Source organism: Strix aluco, chromosome 14 (genome assembly GCF_031877795.1).
Source record: "Strix aluco isolate bStrAlu1 chromosome 14, bStrAlu1.hap1, whole genome shotgun sequence".
Lineage (NCBI taxonomy): Eukaryota > Metazoa > Chordata > Aves > Strigiformes > Strigidae > Strix > Strix aluco.
In genome coordinates this window covers 16,427,572-16,447,787 of record NC_133944.1, presented here as the reverse complement: position 1 = coordinate 16,447,787, position 20,216 = coordinate 16,427,572, and the positions used below count along the sequence as shown (strand labels likewise).

The following is a 20,216-nucleotide window of genomic DNA, read 5'->3' as shown; positions in this document are numbered from 1 at the left end:
AACTAGCTGAAACGTGGTATCATGGGCTACACTAACAAGTTGTATTACAAAAGTCAGAGAAGCCTCTTTCACGGTTTGCTCAAGATAAGTCGCTACAAAAAACCAAGTCTCTTCACAAGGAAAACTAATCTGGGAACATGCATCACACAGACCAACCCTATACTGAGGCAAAGCAGAGGCCAATCAGCTGTGGTGTAAGAACACAATTCCTCATGTCTCCAAAGCAGCAAGGACTTCCCTCACTTCCCATCTCCAGCCTTGTCATAAACAATATGCCATGTATCACTAGGTAACAGCCTTTCCCCCATGCATTTGCATTGCAGGTGTATTTTATTACACAGTATATTTTCATAATATGGCTAGTTACTAAACAGAGCATTCTTCCTCCCTTCTTATTTTCTGTATAGGCTATTACCACTTTCCAAGGTGCATCAGCACTGTATTTTCCATTCTAATAGCCAACTGTCACCCAAATAATTTTGTTAGCACCTCAAATTTCATTCCCTGGTCAGGTGACCATCTGTAAAATAATGTAAATGTTTGTGAGACAGAGGTGATTTCTGCCTCCCAGGAAATTCAGCCCTACCTGTGCATACTCCAACCAGCATAGATGAAGCAAGCACTGAACAGCCAGGAAAAATCGAGTTGATTTTTTTATCAACTTGAAATAGAATCTCAAATTCTTGCATTTTGTAAGCCCCTTGAAGCTTCTGACTGCAAAGGTTTTATTTCTCTGAAACAATACTGAACAGGCAAATGCCGTGAAGATCCAGGCTTCTCAAGATATACTGAGATAAAGTTTGGCTTGAGTCTTTGTCCTGGCAATAACTAAAGGGTCTTGCCCCTGGGCCCCAGCTCTTTTGACCAGCAGTAGTTAGTGATCACTATCCCGCAGCTCTTTGTTTCAGTTCCAGAGACATTTCCTGCTGTCTGGAGAACTGCCTCGCCTCCGGAAAGTCCCTAGTCCTCACTGTCTGCTTGGAGCCAAAAGTAGAGCTGCTTTTCTATGCACATCCCAATTATCTTGGTCACCTACTTCCCATCTAGAGCTCAAGTAAGTAGCAGAGGCTCATCAGCTTTCCCCCACAACATGCCGGTGGATTTGTTTCAGGCACACTGCATGGGGCCCTTTTTTTTTTTTTTTTCCTTGTTTTTAAAGCACTGCAGGTCACACATCAGCCCAAGGGCATTGATGCCTGGGGTAACTTCAGCACCTTCCTCCCCAGCAATTGTCTGCAAGGAGCAGTGCGAGGGCAGACGGTGGAGGAAGAAACCGGAGAAGTTTGAAGGCATCGAGAGAGCAGGGCAGAAAGCCACTCATCACAATGACTTCTCTTTTGTGGCACAGAGTGTTCGTCCCCCTGGCAATGAAAGGTGAAGCAACAGAAAGAATGTGCTACCTGATACAAAAATCCGACTGATAACAACAAAGCGGTTGTTGGGATGGCCCTCCTTTATTCTCTGTATTTGCAGAGCTGAACAGCTTTCAGGTGCTAGCTGCGTCACAGGCTGTGGAGGGGATCTGGTAAACCTGCACCCTCCTGCCCGCTCTAGCTCACACAACAGGACGCACAGACGGCCAGTGATCACGTCTTCTTCCCTCTCTTGGGAGAATTATTCACAGCAGCTACTGACCAAGTTAATGCTTTCCAAAGGGGATCCAAGTATGTTGCAGTTCTGCAACTTTCAAAACTACTGATGTATTCACAAACACATCCACAGTAACGTTCTGGACAATTTTTAAAGTATTTTTTCACTTAGCTGTTAATTTGCCAAGGACTCAAGTCTTGTTCACCTAAAGCTGTTTACTAAAAAGCAGTCTCACCCATGAAATATTAAAACAAACCTTAATAGCAAGAACCAAGTGATACACATTGCCTTATTCCTCACAATAACTGCGGCACAAAAGCAAGCAGAACCAGTTTTTCCATCTTTAACTAATACAGCACCAACGACAGAGGGTACAGTTTTGATTTCCATTCCATCTTTTCTTCCACACAAATGACAACAGTGTTTCTGAAATTACTTTAGCAATTTCCATGACAAGAATGATTGCTGACTGTAATTACCCATTAGCAGATACTAAAATGGACTCGGGAATCTATAAACATCCAGTAGAATAATTGAAGGAGATTAGTAGATGAATTATGAATCTCAGGCAAAAATAATCTCCAGTCTAGTGGACTCCACAACTAATTCAGTCTAGGAAATGAACGTTAGCAATCTGAATGTACACCACAGGAAATACCACTCATGTTAAAGACAACACTTCTTCCTTTTAGACTTTGCTTTCAAATGCTAGCCTGCAGTCACCCTAGCTTTTTCTACTCATACAAAAATATTAAATGGAGAGCAGATGTGTTTTAATGATCCATCTGCTAGGAGTGGTAAATACTATGTGCACAGCTAAGTTTCTTTACAAAGGTAAACTTTTTTTTACATATATTTTGAAGGTTTTCATGTGAAATTTCACCTTCCTTAATTATGTTTAATTTCTGAAGAACTCTTTCTGCTCTTCAGATAAGAAAAATCTCACTTATCTTTACCTTCTATTTTCTTACAAAAACCGAGCATACCTGCTTCAACACATCATCACTCAAAATTGTATTTACATAAAAAAGCCGAATCAATACAAACAAGTAGTCTGTTATTTGGGAAAAATCAGGAGGCAGAAGAAATCCCACCACATGTCAGAACAATCAGGGTAAAATGTGACACTATATCACCTAGGCTGTGCCCTTGAACATTGAGAGCCACAGCAATGATAGTGCTAAATACACTGCAAAGAAAGTGTTGAAACTGAACTTTTTTAATTCACATTCTTATTTCGGTACATTGCTTCTTCTCGTGGCATTTGTTCTACAATAGCCTTTAAAATAGGAATGACAAGTTATGTAATTTGAAAACAGTTTTGCAGTCACCAATAGAAAGGGAAGATGGAAGTAACAGAGGCTGTGGTTTCACAAACACCTGAGCCCAAGAGCCAGCCCAGAGCACCCAAAGGAGAAGGTCTCACTCACGCGGCCCCCCATCCTGTGCCAGCTGCACCGCCTCCCTGCCCAGGCACCCACCTCCTGCACCTGCCGGGCTCTCTTTGGAGCCTATTCACCAAATACAACAGAAAGCTATTTTTGTCAGGTCACTTCTCTGTCAGGCTGGTGGAGTGCAACAGCTAGCAGAGGTATAGATAAGGTCTGGAGCTGGCCCGGTGTTTGGAAAGGAAAGGCAAACCACAAATAGGAAAGCAAGGGCAGCAGTGAGTTGTTAAACTGACTCATCACTCCGCACGGGTCCACAGCCTAAGAAAGAGGAAAGAGATTACAGTCACAGAAAGAAATCTTTATGCTACTGATCCAGGTAGGACAGAGAAATGACGACAGAAGATAGCTCAGGAAACTGAAGATGTGTAATTTAAGACTAGCTCACAAACTACGTTAGTAAAAAAAGAAAGAAGAATCCCTATAACCAGATTGATGCACCTGAATTACATGGGAGGGTTTACTACTGTTCTAAGGTAGTTTATTGTGCAAACACATGATGGTTTAACCAACAAATCTATTAAGCCTTATAATTAACTCCTGGGTCTGGCTCAGCAGGGATGGGGGGGTTGGGGGGGGGAGTCCTTTTATAATACTGATTTTCATAAGCAGCAAACTCCAGGGTGTAAAAAGATATATCACACCAGAAGGGAATCGAGCTGTGCTTTCCATCTTTCGAAGTCCAAGGTGTGTGATTATTTCATGATTCTCAGACTCCCTCTCAAATTTTACAGATAGATTTTCTGATTTTAGCTGGCTTAAAATTGAACTTACCACTACAAAAGTCAATATTCCACTTATGCTTTAAGTTTTCAGTGACCTGTTTAAAATTATGTCTTTGAACACACCAGCCTCAGAAGTCAGGATAGCTTTTCATTTTGTAATTTCAGTTTAATTATATCAAAACCAGAATGCTGGTACAGTTATTTATAGAAATAAATCCCACAATATTAGACTATATAAACTGCAGGAAACCCCCCCCCTGAAACCCAGAATATTTAACTTGAACACTATGGAGAAAAATAGAGGTTTCAGCTGAGATAGGAATAGGGATGAAGTGTGTGTGTATGTGTGTAAGCCTCAGTAATTTCTGCTAGAATACCCCTGATTTTTACAGAAGTTATAATCCCCGATATTTTCAGATTTTTTTTTTTAAGGAAAAAAGAAATGTATTACACTAGGTAACACACTGCCTATATTGAAATCAGCAGTAAGAAAAAAAACACTTCAGGAAAGGTATGTTTAAACTGTCGAGTTTTTTTCAGACATTATAATTTAGGATACAGAATTATAAGCATAAGGCGAACAAAAGTTCTCAGGCTGACTTCCTAAACTCAATATAATTACTTAATTATATCTAGAATGAAATCTCTCTCATTTGTATAGCAATATTTTAAATATGCCTCAGCTTTTCTAGCTCAGTAAAGCAATCAACAAGCACAGACTGCTGGTGTGACAGAGCAGAGTACAAGGATGTAACTTGCCTCTTCTAACTCTGGCTAGATATGCCAACAGATGTTCAAAAAGAAAAAAAAAACAAACCACATCAAAAAAAGATCACTGTGAACAGGAGTGTAATGGGCATCACACATTACTCTTATTTTTTCCGTGTCTCAATTATTTAGGGAGAGTGTTACAGGTCAACATAGAAATGCATCCGTCCTACCTCTAGGGTAAATAGTCTATTTGCACAGAGCAGGTGCAATCACAATATGGCAAGGGATAAGGGCCACGCTATGGGCGGGGAGCAGATAAAACCTGTCCCAAGCAAGATAAGAAATCACTTGCTATTTAGGTTCAGTCCAACTAACACCAGTAAAGCGGAGAGGGAGGCTCAAAGATAAAAACCTCTCTCTCCTATCTACAATACTTCCACAGTACTAAAGTGAGTAGAAATACAGGCAGCTGAAATTCAACTAACATACCAACGTCAACAACTTTGGTTTCTCTGGCTTTTTGTTTTTTTCCCCAGTCTCTAATTTTTTGGATGAACTAACATTGACATGTACATTGTAAATGTGTCACTGAATAGTAGGTAACAGACCTTTAAGGTTGCTCAAAGCATAAATCAGCACTACATTCCTACCATACTCTTATCAGTACAGAGTTCTATTACAGACCAAGTATTTTTTTAAAGTGATCTTGACACACATCACAACCAAATGCAAGAGTAAACCATAATGTTAAGAATAACATCACTTGTGTCTGCTGCCAAAGGCCAAAATGTTTTTTTCTATCTGAATTTCTGCTTACTCGACAGTATCATCTGTATCATTCTCCAGATTAGTATTCCTCCCAAAGCAAACAGACCCACTGGCAATCTCACTTTGGAAATAAACCTCAGCCCAAGGCCAAGAGATGGACAATGGAAAGAACATGATTATGCATCAGTACCTGGAGCAGTGTACTGCAGGGTGATATACAGTACAAATATTTTTGTTAAGTTAAAAAATGCCCTTTAAGAAAGCAAAGACTTCATACTATTTATGAAACAAGGAGGAAGGGGACAGATTAAATCCAATCCCCCCTTTACTTAACAACTAGTACTTCAAGAGTAAGTCCTATCAAGTACATGTTTTAAAAATTTAATTTCTATGTACTAGTTATTACAGGGGAATTTGAATGTTCCCCAAACTTCTTCACATATCAACCATGTAACATTTGTTACACCACCACATCCGTACTTCACAGCCAAAAAAACTCAAACTGACACTTGCAATAAGGAAGTTCCCTCCCTTGGAGGTTAGGTATTAAAAACACCACCAAGGAGATATACCTATGCTTCTAATAGAAGCGTCGTTTCTACAGTCATACCCCACTTCAAGACACAACAGCAGTCAAACACACACACAAAGTTCTCCAAAATGTAACATTTGGTTTAGGACCATTTAGGTCATTTGTGGACCCATTTGGAAATAAAACAACAATAATGGGTTGCAAACCTCTGAAATCTTCTATTTTCAGTCCCACTTGATAGTAACACACACTTCAAAATTGTTAGGAGTTGTATATATGTTTTTTACTGATCCAGATGATGCCATATGAACCAAACATTCATGAGTGCCTGGGTAAACTCTCTTGGATCATGGATCATGGAAAGAGCCGAGCCATGCAGAAGCAGTGAGAACTTCCCACAGACAACCAACATGCCTCACTGGATTTTTTTTTTTCCATGCTAAGTTTTGACAGTCTACCAAGATAACAGAATGTCTGAACACAGATCTAGTCACTATCATTCTTCTCATTTCATCTTATCTTTCATCTTACCATTTTCAAAGCTTTGCTTGACAGCCAGCCCTACTGTTCCCAACTCCAACAGGCTACTGGAAACCTGCACCATGTAAAGCACTGACTTGCCAAGGGAAACATGGGTATCTCACCTGGCAACAGCCAAAATGAAGATACACTTTCAAATTAAATTCTCCTTAAGCAGTTTTATCCTTTGGATTTGCTGATACTAAATCCAGTTAAGTAGTATTAAAACAGAACTAGTTAATAGCAAAACTTCAGGATATGACAAAAGTCACTTTTCTAAAAAGCTACATAGTTACTGTCTCAGAGCAACATGAAGTCCACAGAAGAACTTTTCAAAATAGCGCAGTAGGCAGCCACTACCCTAGTGAAGGTTATCGCTGATCAGTATCTAACCAACCGCCAGGCCTGTGCACAGCCATCGAGAAAGCACTTTTTACCTGGACTGTAACGCTGAGCTGTGCGTAACTGATTATTCTGGGGTTTTATGGCCCTAAATCTTAATGAGACTACTGACAGAACACACATGCTTGTTGTTTGCTTACCATTACAGGCCAGAGGATTCGTCGGCAGAAGTTGTATTTCTCCACTCTGCTATGGTCTGTTCGATCATTTTGAAATTCCTGCAGTAGAGTGAGTGCAGCCCATTCCGGTATGATCCTTGACACTAAATCTTTTGACATATCACATGCACCAACCTGCAACAAGACAGGGAATCTTTACTCCAAGGACCACTGTAAGCATTAACAATGCTTCTATTTGTTCCCCTCATAGTTCAAGGAAGAAAAACTCTCCACATCAATCTCTGTCTCCACATATTATAAACCTTTTGCCCAAACAATCAATAGAAGAAAGAGTACTTAACTATACTATGGCAAGCTGCAGTACGAATGTAACTTGATTGAAATACTTAATGATAGATGGAAATGTCTGAGAAGAAGGCTGAAGACTGATGAGGGGTATCACATTTATGCTAACTGATCCCAATGCTTTTCCAGAAAGACCTGTGTGACAGCAAAGGATACTCTGCTAAAAATAGAAGAACGTTTTACTAACTTTTACAGCATTCTTGATAATGAAAGCCCCAAGTTTTTCAGTAAGTTTTATTACACACTAGATCAAATATCAGCAATTAAAAAAAAACCACCCCAAGAAGAAAAACTTAAATAAAACAAGGTATAATTCAAACCAGTATAAAATATTTGGGATTTTGGATCACAGATCAGTGAATATGACAATATGGCAGGAAAACCAGTTAAAAAAAACCAAATCCATTCCCTCCCTGCACCTTGCAGCTCTGGATAACGACTTATTTACTGTTAGTATGGAAACGAAGATATTCTGCCCACTAGGTTTGCCTGTCTTGGAGCATGAGAAGGGCAGAAAGGCACACTCCTATGATGTCATGAACAGAAAATTGTATCTCCACGTAGGCAGATGATCAGAAGACATGGTCAGGTTATCATCCTTGAACTTAGCACACCAGCCCTCTAGTAGGGGAATCCGTATCGTACATAACAGCTCTTGGCTTTGTCTTCCTTTCTTCCTACTTTATCATCTTCACATGCATTGTGGGAACAACTATTTTGATGTGACAAGATGCCAAAAAAACTCAATACCTCAGCAAAGTACCAGGCACTGGTAGGAGGCATGGGTGCTCACTAGCCATTGTTGGGATCCAGTACATGCTCACCAGGGACAGGAACCAAGAAGAGAAGTAAATGGTTATACAGCACTGTTGAAACAATGACCCGGAGGAGGAGAGGCCCAGAGCAGGAAATTGGACTTAAGATGTCAGTGGGAAACCTGATACAAGTTAAACAGCTGTGCTGGGAAGGGAACGTATGAACATTTACCTGGCTGTTCACCCCAAAGCTCCGTCACCACAGACTCACTTTGGAAACCGAAAGGCAAGTGAAACTGCCAAATAATCTGGCACAAAATCAGAGCAAAAAGAATTCAAATAAACCTATAGTAATTTTATGTTAGTTTTTTGCTAGGATATACAAACTATAATCAGCACTCAAAATAGGCACTCCATTCTGTCACAGTGGGTTAAATATCCAGTTCATACCTAAGCCCTGGGACAGTTGTGATCAAGTCCCATTACCTTTTGGCCAGGAGTTAGCTCCACCTAGTGAAGCCCAACAGGCATCAGTATTTATAAAAATTGGTTGGAAACTGAAGATGATTCTTAAGAAAAAGGTCAAGATCCTGACAGTCTTCTGGCAGCTTTGGAGCTAGATGAGAGGAAAAAACAGTAAGACATCTCACAGAGTTCATCTAAAAAGGCAGATACAAATCTGCTGTGTCTGTGCGTGTGTAAATCAGATAAAAATAAGACTTTGTTTAACCTCTGTTACGTGTTCAGTCAGGAATGCCCAAATAAGCTGCTTTGTTACTTTCACCTTATTATGTATCCAGTATAAAGGATGAGTCCCTGGTTATCAGCAGAGATGCCTCATGTTCCTTTGAAACCAACCCGTGCTGTCTGGAGAGCAATACTGGGCCAGAGTTTACTGGTATTCAGTCGGGAAAACGAGTAGGATGCCCAAATAGTTAGGGTGTCCCAGAAATTACATAATTCCTTTTAGAAAAATATACCAAGACAGGTTTTAAAAATCATCCCAGAAACAACACTCTTCAGAGATTTTAGAAGAGGAGTTAAAGGATCTAGAATTGTTGTTTTCAACGTTTTTGAAGGTGTGTAATTGTAACAAATTGTACTTGCAATGTACCTAGTTAGCTTTTAGAGAAATAATTTAAGGACTATACCAAATTCACAGAGTTTCACTGATTTTTTTAAAAGTTATTTTATTTTTTAAAGATGTCCCTAAAAACGTAACTTTTGCCAGAGCCCTCGATAAACAATTTGTCGTGGTTTCAGCAAAATTCACTTTAGTTGCAAAGGGATCAAGCTGCTCCCTCACAAGTGTTCTCAGGATCTGGTCCTGACAGTATGCTTCTTATCATACACAGACTTTATCAACAAAGATAACAAGTGACAGAAATACTTTACATCAAAATGTAAGGGGAAGGGGGCGGGGGGGGGGGATAAAAAACAAAAAAATATTATCTCTATATTTGTAACTGAAGCTCCTCAGAGGCACAGAGACCAGTCTGCTGAGAAGCAGCAAGTTTCCGGAAGCGATACACAGACTAAGGACTTTGAGCCATTTTTTGATCTGCAAGACAGACAAACCTCTCTGCATTCAACACTAACCACAGGCACCTATTTCCGTAGCAACAGCTTGCAGGCCATTTTCATTTTGACTGAAGAACATTTAACCAGTTACATTATGAGCACCGCACCTTGCTGCTGTAACAACAGTTGCTTTTCACACCTACCAAATTGTTATTTGCGCAGTATTGAGCTGGTGGATCAATGCTGCACCTGCAGCACAGACCTACTTTACTGGGGGGGTTTTTTAAAGTATCTAAATTTTATCAAGCTAAAACTGGTCAAAAGTGGAAAAAACCCTACAGTATTAAAAAAAGGGTTTCCTTTTGCTTCTTATTAACACCTCTGTCTATTAACTATCTTCAAACCCAAAACAAAAGAAAAATCTTGGAGTAGGACGTGACAAGAGTTCTTGATTAACTTTAGGGAGACTTCAGTAGCTTCAAGAAACAACAAATTTCACATATCAGAAACTCCAGAAAGATTATTTTTGTATTACAAAATCCCGGATTTATCATACTTCACCAAAAGTAAACTCGTTTAGAGCAAAGACTTACAAAATTGTTTGATTCTTCCCAGTTTTATTCAAGACATCTGTTCACTGATCATTCACCAGCATATTAAATAAACTGTGGCAATCCAGATTTCACTGTCGTTATAGAAATTATACAGAAGTTAACAAAACATCAGTTTTGGCTCCTTTTTCTTTTTCAAAAAAGCAGTCCCCTTCACTTTTTTCTTTTGATCCAGTTATGAGATACACTTTGTATTCTGAGCAGTAGCTTCACTTTTTAAACATAAGTAGAAAATATCAACCATAACAGCTTTGACTACTATTTTCAGAAGCGTTCACACTATCCTTACTCAGACTTTCTGACTGGTTCAGTGGACACCTCCACAAACCTCTGTAAAGAAACACTGCAGTGCACCAACGGTTTCTGGTTATCTACTTAGTTTATTTATTAACTCAAAAGTATAAAGTTGCCACAAGTCTCAAGAGTTTACTCTGAGAGTAGGCATAACAGCAACACCAATACTGCTGAAGTCCTAATTTGAATGCTCATCCTGTATATCCACAATTGTAGAAATATCTTAATTTAGTTCAAATTAATCACATTTACACTGAGAAGTGAAATATTTTACACAAGTCTCTTGTATAATTTCTGAATGACTTCACTAATATTCTGAACTGAAATACTAACATTCATTTGAAATCTTTTTGGGCAAAATATAGTGGCATAATGTATTCCCAACACATATTTCAAGTATTTTATATCAAATCTGTAAAAATCACATTTCATTACAATATCTGTGACTGAACAAAAGTATTTTAAAACAAAAATGTGATTTGTATTATTAAAATACCATGCTATACTTCAACTATATCTTAACAGGCAGATCCTTCAGACACCATTTTAGAACACCGCTAAAATTATTTCCCTCTCAGCTACATGTAGTCCATACTTAAGAACTCTCAATATTTTTCAGAAATGTTTAAAATAGATTTCATATTATCCTTTTAAAATAAACAATAATTTATAAACAAACTAAAATTATTACAGATACTAAGATGCTTCTTTCTACTGCCTGGCTAACACTTACAGATCTTCTAAAAATCACTTCCATGTTATCCTAAATGATACATAAGGAAATACAAATTGAACTGATGCTTAAAGTTTACTTTATTCAGAAATGTCCAAGGCAGTTTATTGTAGAAACAATATAAATGCTCAGAAACAAAACAGAAGGTCAGAACAAAGCAAACATTAGATAAAACTGGCACTACTTCCTCTCCCATACCAACTTCAAAATTACACTGAAAACCAGGAGAGTCAAGAGTGTATCGATTTCTCCCATAAAAGGGATTTTAAAATTCCTAAACTATACCATGAAGGAGCATGCTGACTGTACGTTACAACTCACTGAACAGCCTTCACTTCCCTTCTTTTTACCTCTTGTTGCATTTGAACTTGGTTACCACTGTCTTATAAACTCACATGAGATGAGATCCTCCACTGGATACACCTAGAAAACTGGATTTCTACACAAAGATTGGTTTCTCGTCTCTTGGGAGTAGTATTTAATTAATGCAAGAACTGCTTCCTGAATGATTGGTTGGACTAGATGATCTTCAAGGTCCTTTCCAACCTAGTTGATTCTGTGATGAGGGAAGTAAGAACACACATGCATGCAGAGACAATCTTAGAAGTACTGCTAAGAAGGGCTCCGGGAGTTTCTGGTACAATCTTTCTTAGTCTGACAGGTCTAAAGGTTACGTAGCACTGCTGGAGTGGTTTTCAGTTGCAGTAATTAGGGTTCTTCTACCTGGTACAAGAAGTTAATTAAGAACTTAGGAAACAGTAGATCATATTTAAACTATTTCCTATCTAAAACTGCAACTTTTTTTAATAAGAAAATGCAACAACAGAAACATCATTACTACAAGGCTGTTTCAAAGCATACAGTGTTTCCTCTCTTGCAGCTGCAGGTCTCCAGCTTCAGTGGAAGCTATTTGGTAACTCAGCGTGGGTCTATCTGAAGCTCTCTTTCAGCACATTCATACTACTGTCTCGTTTGCACGTGTACCTTGACAGGGTTGGTAGTGACAGGGATTTACACCAAAACTAGCCTAAGTGAAAAGCACTACAGAGTTCAAACCTTACAGGATCAACCAAAGGAGACAGAAAATGTGCCAAACTAATAATGCAACAGTGGACTTTAACTATTCATCCATAAGCAGATCAAATGGCATAATGAGATAAAAAATTAAAAGTGACAGAAATTCAGAAATTACAATCTAGGAAGTAACCATTCAAAAGTGAGAAAAAGCAATATCCTTTAATGAAAATGTAATTAACTATACAACGTCCATAAAATCCCTGAGTTTATCTTCTGATGTTGAGGGAGGAAATGAGTTTTTATGAACACTATACCCCAACAAAATACAAACTAATAATGGACTTAAGCCATAGCCCTAAGATCTGACTTGCTGGTAGTTTCCTAAAAGATAACCCATGATTCAAAGACTTCACATTCTACATAGAAACACAAGGAGAAAGCAAGCAGTTACACATAGGGAAAGTGCTCAACCAAAACCCATGCTATGAAACACCTCAGGAGCAGATCTGGGAAGAGAACCCAGGCTTGATAGTTCACTGGCCAAATTTTACCTGGTATATCAGGGAGCACCTGCAGAAGCACAAATCACCCATTTAACTAGTGTCACAGCCATTTCCCCGCTTTTCAAAATTCTGGTTACTTTTAACTTTCACTGAAGTTCTTTAGCACAGTTTAAGAGCAGGCCTAAGATTCAAATATTGCCAAAAACCCAAGAGCGTTATTTCAATAACCACATCCTGTGGTTAAAGCATAATAAATCCCAGAGGTATTTTTCTTGCCTGTAATCCCATTTTTCTGTCCTGTGCACATACAGATTCTCAAAACCTTCTGAACCCCTTAGCCCCTGTATGAGAAGGACGACCACTGTGGTTAAAGTAAAGAACTCAAAACCCGTTTTCTAGCTTTTGGCTCTCCCACAGATTTCCTGCTGGCTGGCTGGCTCTGAGTGTGTGGTATCCCTTTTTTCTCTCCCGAGGGAGCTGACCTAATATCATCATCCACACACAAAAGGTGCCAGCAAAATAAATGCTCACAAGACATTTTACGAATACAGTAGTCCCAGGCTTATAAGTCACAAATAATTCTAGACTATAACAGTGCATTACAGTAAACATCTTCATTGGCACTTAAATCTTTTGATGGCCTTTAATCTCATAGTTCCAGAAACTGATACAATCCCTGGAGGAGAATGTCTGTTCAGCTGTGGTAGGAAGCACAATACTGGGCTTTAAATATCCATAAAATAATAATTAAGTTAATGTGTAATATTATTACATTTAAAAAATAAATATATAACTAAAGAATGCATGATGTGAAGGATAGCAGAATGTCAGTCCTTCAACTCCCACTGACAGACACGGCAATTACCAAAACACCACAGTGAATCAGTGCTGTAAATTCAGTTACAGAAGCGGGGGAATCTTTCATTTAACGCCAATTTTTTCAGTAGCAAATGAAATCAGTATCTCTGAGCAATGGCAAGACAGAACAGTGGATGAAATCATGAAGTTCCTTTCATTCCTTTCACGCAGTTGTAACACAACCACTACTTTTTTTATGTACGGTTCAAGCTGACACATGCACCATTACCATCACATCCTTATTTCCAAATTTTTTGCTCAAGCAAACAAACCCTACTATAATGGGGGAAGGGCCTATGTGTGAAGTGAGAGGTATCACTACCAGGGATGTATTAAAATACAAATATCTACCACAGCAAACACATGTTTATTCAGAAATCACCACCCTCCCTACACACAGAATTTAAATTAGTTTAATGAACAGAAATCTAGAGAGGAAACTTTTGCTGCTTATTTTAAACAACTAAACCCACAGGTCTTGGATACAGCTCTGCAACATGGGCTTCTCCAGTAATATTTGCTTGACAAGTTTCTCCTCCTCTTCCTCCCTACCACTAGCTCCTATCGTGTCACCACAGCACACCATTCTTTTGTCACGTGCATGTGGCTGTTTCTAGGCCCACATGCAGTCAGATCAGCTCAAAAATAACCATTTGTGTCTCCTAGCTTTTGTTTCTTTTAGCCTAAGAGGCAGATGGGGTCAGTGATTGTGGGCAGTGCAGCTTCGTGGGCAGTGTGGCTGGCACAGCTGAGAGCAGCCAGCTGTGGAGCAGAGGCAGGACAAGGAGGTGACGGCAGGAAGGTGCTCCTTCACCTGGAAATGCTGCTGCAGCCATCGCAGAAAGGATCTGTGCTCCCACATGTGCCCTGAGACGAGGGACAACCTGGACAGATGCTAGGCAAGAGCCAGCAACACAAAAGATCAACTTCGTGGGGGAAAACAGACCTCTCAATGTCTTTGCTAAACAAGTAGTCAGGGTGGTCTGTAATTCTCTAACACCTGACAAAAGCCATTAATAGTTCAGTTATACCCAGTCCATAATCTCTGGGAAACATTCAAGAATTTAAAGAACGGGACTAATAAATATACACAAGCAGAGAAGACTCACTCCAGTCAGACTGGCTCATCCCATCTCTGAGAACTGGAGCTGTGAATGAGGAGATCCAAGACGCTTTCCCAGACTAGGGAGGAGAGTCATAATTGCATCATTTTCTAGATGAGCAGTGTCAACGATTTAGGCTCTGAGTCAGTACTGAGCCAGTCAATGCCGTCCCTGGGGCACTGTGCTATTAGAAGTGATGACTTTCACAACAGGATCCAAGCCCATGAGGGCTGCTATAGGGGAAAAACAATTCAGGCTCAGCCAGACCCAGTACAACTTACTAAATAAATAAATAGAGAACTGCTACTTTATTTTTCAGTAAGAGTAAGAACATACTGCCAGTACTTTGGGCAACTTCCAGCAGCCAAATTACTGTTAATGTCCAGAACGCTTTCCACTTTTGTCTGGGGGCCTCCAAGATAAGTAAATAAAACCTCATGTACTCTTATTTCTATCAACACTTTGCAGAAAGAAAAAGCCAGAAAAACATCCGACTTGCTAGAATCACCCTACCAACATTATTCACATCATCTGACTGCCAGAATCATGCTTCCACCACTAAATCACACTTAAAGTTTGCTACCTAAAAAACCAGTAATTTCACGTGGGGGGAAAAAGTGCTCTTTATTTCCAATTTACAACTGTTGCATGGCAAGATGTACACCAAAAGTATCTGTATTCAAGCACAGGAAAGGCAGGAGGATTAATCGAAGGAGTTTCAAGATAAAAAGAACTATTCAAAAAGGCTTAGCTCACATTTTTAGTCAAAAGGGAGTTAAGCATACAAACTGAAAAAATATCAATCATTTTGTGATCATTCTGCAGTTCATAATACATATTTTACATATCTTACACACCTTCCCTAGGCAAATCTCAAAAGCAAGTATTTTTGCAATTGATTACCAGTCTAGAAAGACATACAAGTTCCCAATGAGACAGAAACAAAAAAGCCACAAACATTTACCTGTGTGTAGTGTTTCTGAAGTAAGACACTCCCCAAATATTTATAAATCCAAACCCCACTTTTACAGTAACACTTCCCTCAGACATTTCTGTTGGTTTTAAATTAAGTTACTTAACTGACTTTCACTATGAAATACCACGATGCTTGAAAGAGAATGTAACTCAAAGGCAAAAATTTAACAGATGAAGTAGAAACCACTGAAATACAATATAACGCACAATATGACCAAACCTGTATTCATATCTATCACTGAGTCAGCCCACTTCATCCAGGAGCTAACAGGCAAATGTTTCAGGGTAAGAAAAAACATAAGCCATATGCAACCCTTCAGTGACCTAAACCACACATAAAACAGGCACATCTACATTTTTAACTACTCTACGTATTACACACAGACATAAACATTTATTTAAATCATAGAACACTGGTTTACACCCAGACTTCTTCTACTTTATCACCATGTTAAGCCTAGTCATACAGACACCACAAGAAATCAGAAATGAGGAAGGGAAAGGAGAAAAACCTAAGTGAAAATGTCTGGTATGTATTTTTGTTAAAAAATTCTTATCAACGCCTTAAAATTACTGTAAGCAGTTACTGTTTGATGATATATGTATTCAGGCACATGTATGTTGGACTAAACAAAAAGTGATTAAATTATTGGTAAAGTATACATATAAGCATATACAAGCACAAAAACCAGATGAGAAAATAAATTTAAATACAGTCAAAACTGAAGTTTCAAAACATTATAGTTGCTCCACAGTGTTTTTACAAAAATACACAACTGCTTGAGTATGTTCAGTGACAAGCATAGAAAAAGACTGCCTTTCACACAAACTCTCAGCTTAGATGGAGTTTAAAAAACAGGTATGTGCAGGAGACATAGCAGATTTGCAAGAAACTAACAGTACAAGCAATATTCAAAAAAAATCAGTGGGGTAAAAGAAAAAAGCATCCCATGAGGAAACAAATTGTACACTGTCTGTAGCAGATGTCAAGCATAAATTAAGAAAGCATTTAGAAAAAGTTTTTGTATTTAGACAATAGCTAGGGACAATGAACGTAGAAACTAACATTCACTGACCTTTCCACCCAAAACACTGATTTATGAAATCCTGAATTCTTAGGATGATGCACAAAAGGAGTAGAATAAAAGTAAAAGCATCCCTAGTACAAGAGATATTTTACATGTACTGTGCATACTAGATGTCTGCTTTATCAACATCACAGCTGGAATTAAACCTGTACTGTGAACATAAAGCACGGATTCAAATCATCCACAATAAACAAATATTAAGATTTACAGAAAATTATATTCACGACAGCAAATATAATAATACATCAATTCTTTTAAGTGGTGTTTGATTACAAATTTCCCCTAAAGTTTCCTCCCTTGGCTGAGATGAAGCCTGGAAGCTAGCACAAAAATGTGTTTAGAAACCTATAATTTAAACAAAAAGCAATATGTAAGTCCTAACTGCAATAAATAATGCTGAGTGAAGTACCGCTACATACATGAGCAATTCTAAAGTTTCTTCTTACGCTGTGAAGTCAGATTGCGGCACGGAGCCCTCCCTACTCCTGAGAAACTCTGATTGCGGCCGCGCATGACCTCCCCAGAGCCGATACAGACTGGACCCAAGGTCTGATCCTCCCCGCTTACAGCTTGGCCTGATGGCTGCTCCTCTTAGAAGCACCTGAGTGACTTTCCCCACATGCCCTTCTTTTATGACTCTACAGAAACAATCAAGAGGAGGTCAGTCTAAGGAACAGGGACGATTCAGTGGCTGATGCATCAAGGAACTCAGACCACATAGTAAGTCCAGGTCAAGAGATCCCAAATAAGAAAAGGTGTATTCTCATTCTGGCAGAAGTCAAACAAAAGAAAAGCCAGGAAGCTCATCAATAAAAGTGGACGTTCAGCACTCCTACTTTGAAAAGGCTGTACCTCTCATTCTTTTTCAGAAATTGGTCTCTTGGACAACAAGCTACAGTAAAGTACAAAAGTAACTGCCTCAATACAAAACCATATGGCCTCTTCCAGAAGCACAGCATATAATCTTAGCCATATACTCCTTCATTTAGTGTGCTTGAAATCTAAAATTAATATTTCATTATAGGGAAATATACGTAAAAATGTAACTCACAGGCTCAAGGAAACTGCTGAAAAGTTTGCAGACTTCTCTGTTAAGACAGGAAGGAAGTTATAGGACTGATTTAACCTGCTGGCTCACAATGTTAGTGCTTTATCGGGATATTAATGATAGCAGACATTTTTAGAAATCACAAAATTGTGTTTTAAACAAAGTTTTTAGCACTTGACCGCAGAGAAAAACTAAACTTAGGCCAAAAATAGATCAAAATTCACAAGGCAAGTGAAAAATGAGCCTTACAGCTTTGAAGTTTTGAGGGTGCTCCCTGCCAGGTTACTACCTTGTAAATAAGATTTGGGGGTTTTTTTAAACAAGAGAAAGGCCAGGTAGGTAAAAATCACTGTTGCCTACCTTTTCACCCTGTTAGCTATACATCAGCGTAGAAAAGAATTAACAATAATGAATAGTTTATGGGAATACAGGCAAACATCCCAAGCAGCTTAGAATTACATAAAACTGTACCTTTGGATCATTCTGACACAGGTATTATTTCCAATCAAAAAGCACACAATGCAGTTTGTGTTCTACAGTCTGTCCAAATTATCAAATTATCCAGATTTTTTTTTTAAAGGCTACCATAGTAAAGAAAAAACTACCTAGTTACACAAATAAATTATTAGTAGTTAGATTAAAACTTGAGGATTAATAGCATGTAAAATCTCCACAGTAACAGCCAATGTACAAACTCACAGCCTCCTGTGCAGGCAAGTAGGATAAACTGTCTCACATTTACCTTATGTAGGATAACATTACACACAGGTGATATTTAAGGCATTTTATCTTGTTCGCTGGCAACATTTTGCACAGTCATCATCATCTCGGGTTAGAACGCAGATCTGTTACCTGCCCGAATGCAGATCTGTTACCTGCCCAGTTATTGTCTAAAAACTAACACAGCTGTAATTACTGAGTTGCTCCCCTGATGTAAGAATGTACGTTTATGTTAGAAGATACACACGCAGCCTGACTACATACACTTCTGTGGAGTGGGTGAGGAAACAATGCTATCCTAAGCAGTGCTGCTCTGTAATCACAAATTCCTTATGATTGCCACAGGAACCTACATACATATTCTGAAGTTCAGCTGGACATTACTAATGCTCTTTAAAAGTAAGATTATTTTTGTTCAGGAAGCGGAACACAGTTAGGAAGGGCTGGTTGTATGGCATTGCAAGGAGGGAGGAGTGGCAGTCAGCCTCTGCTGCTGAACAAGACATCTTTAAAGACCATCCACAATTACCTGGGCTGTTCCCTAACAGAACAGGTGGTTAGCACCTATAAGGAAGAGTTTTTTCAGGTCTGAACTTAAATTGTGTGGTAACCACACAACAGACCACCCAAGGGTTTGCGACTGACCAGAGGGCACACAGCAGCAGAGGGAACGGCAAGAGAATCACAGTCTGCTTGGATCCCTCTCACAGAGCAAAGAAAAGCCTGCGCTGGGGGCATCAAGTACAGGAACAGGGACATGGGAACCCTGGAGAGCATCAGCCAAATCTCAAACAACACACCAGAGAAAGGAGATTCAGGGAACACCCTGCAGTATAGTTTGTTTTGCACTGACCAGCAATCTCCAGCATCACCTGGAAAACTGCTTTAAGAATTCCCCCCACAACTAATTATGTGGTGTTGGGACCGTCAGCTCTCTCATGCCTCCAAGAGTTAAGTGTTCCTAGCGGATGGAACTCCGGAGAAGTTTACTTCAAACAGATGCAGAGAGTCAGCAGTGATTATAAGGTCCAGAGCAGTGGTTCCCAAGGTGCAGGCTCAGTGAGTGAGCCCAGAGAGGCAACACCCAGAACCCCAAGGTGCTTAAAGCACTCACATACAGGGTTGACACAAACACAGCTAGCTGGTGTCTTGCAGAGAAGGCACGAATCAGGGTCATAACACCACTAACTAGCATAGAAGAGGAGAACTTATTAAATGAAATTCAACCACAGCACTGAAAAGAGGGATGGAGTTGTTCCCCACTCAGAGTCTGCATGCTTCCCCTGCCCACTGCTAGGCCACTGCTCTGAGAGCAGGGTTCAGGTCACAGCAACTAAAAAATATTCCTGGACAATTTGATCTTCAATGTGTTAGGTAGCTGCATGCAAAAGTGCTTTTAAAACACACCACGTTTCCAGAAGACATGTGCTGCCTTCCCCCTTTTGGTACCTCCAGAGTCCCCATCTCAACGTTATCGCTAATCTAGCCTGACTCTGAATTGGGACAAGTTTTTCCTAGGTCCACTGTAGTATTGTTATACAACACAATTAGGTCTCCTCTGCCTGCAACCCTCAATTATCCCATTTCTGTGAGGGCAGTGCCACAGATGGACTCAGTGCCAATCAAATAAATCCTCCTCCCCACCAACTCACTTTTTTCCCCTCTTGAAAGCCCCTCTATTTCTAGCAAGAATGGTTTTATAGCATGTAAGAACTGCAGCACCTCACCCTCTTCCCAACTACTCCAACGAAACACTACGTTATTCAGCGTGCTGAAATCTATGCTGAATGCACTGCACTGGAGAAGTGCTGCCTTGCTGCTTGCCTTGGTT

At 39.4% G+C, this 20,216-nt stretch overlaps 1 protein-coding gene across 2 annotated transcripts in view; it reads right to left on the bottom strand.

Annotated features, from left to right (window-relative positions):
• The window catches only part of ADCY7 (adenylate cyclase 7), a 66,601-nt gene that overhangs the window by 37,759 nt on the left and 8,626 nt on the right, over nucleotides 1-20,216 (bottom strand). For both annotated transcript variants that reach the window (XM_074839371.1, XM_074839370.1), the window contains exon 2: nucleotides 6,836-6,988. The gene's annotated coding sequence lies outside the window, so the exon portion shown is untranslated. The remainder of the gene's footprint in view (nucleotides 1-6,835; nucleotides 6,989-20,216) is intronic.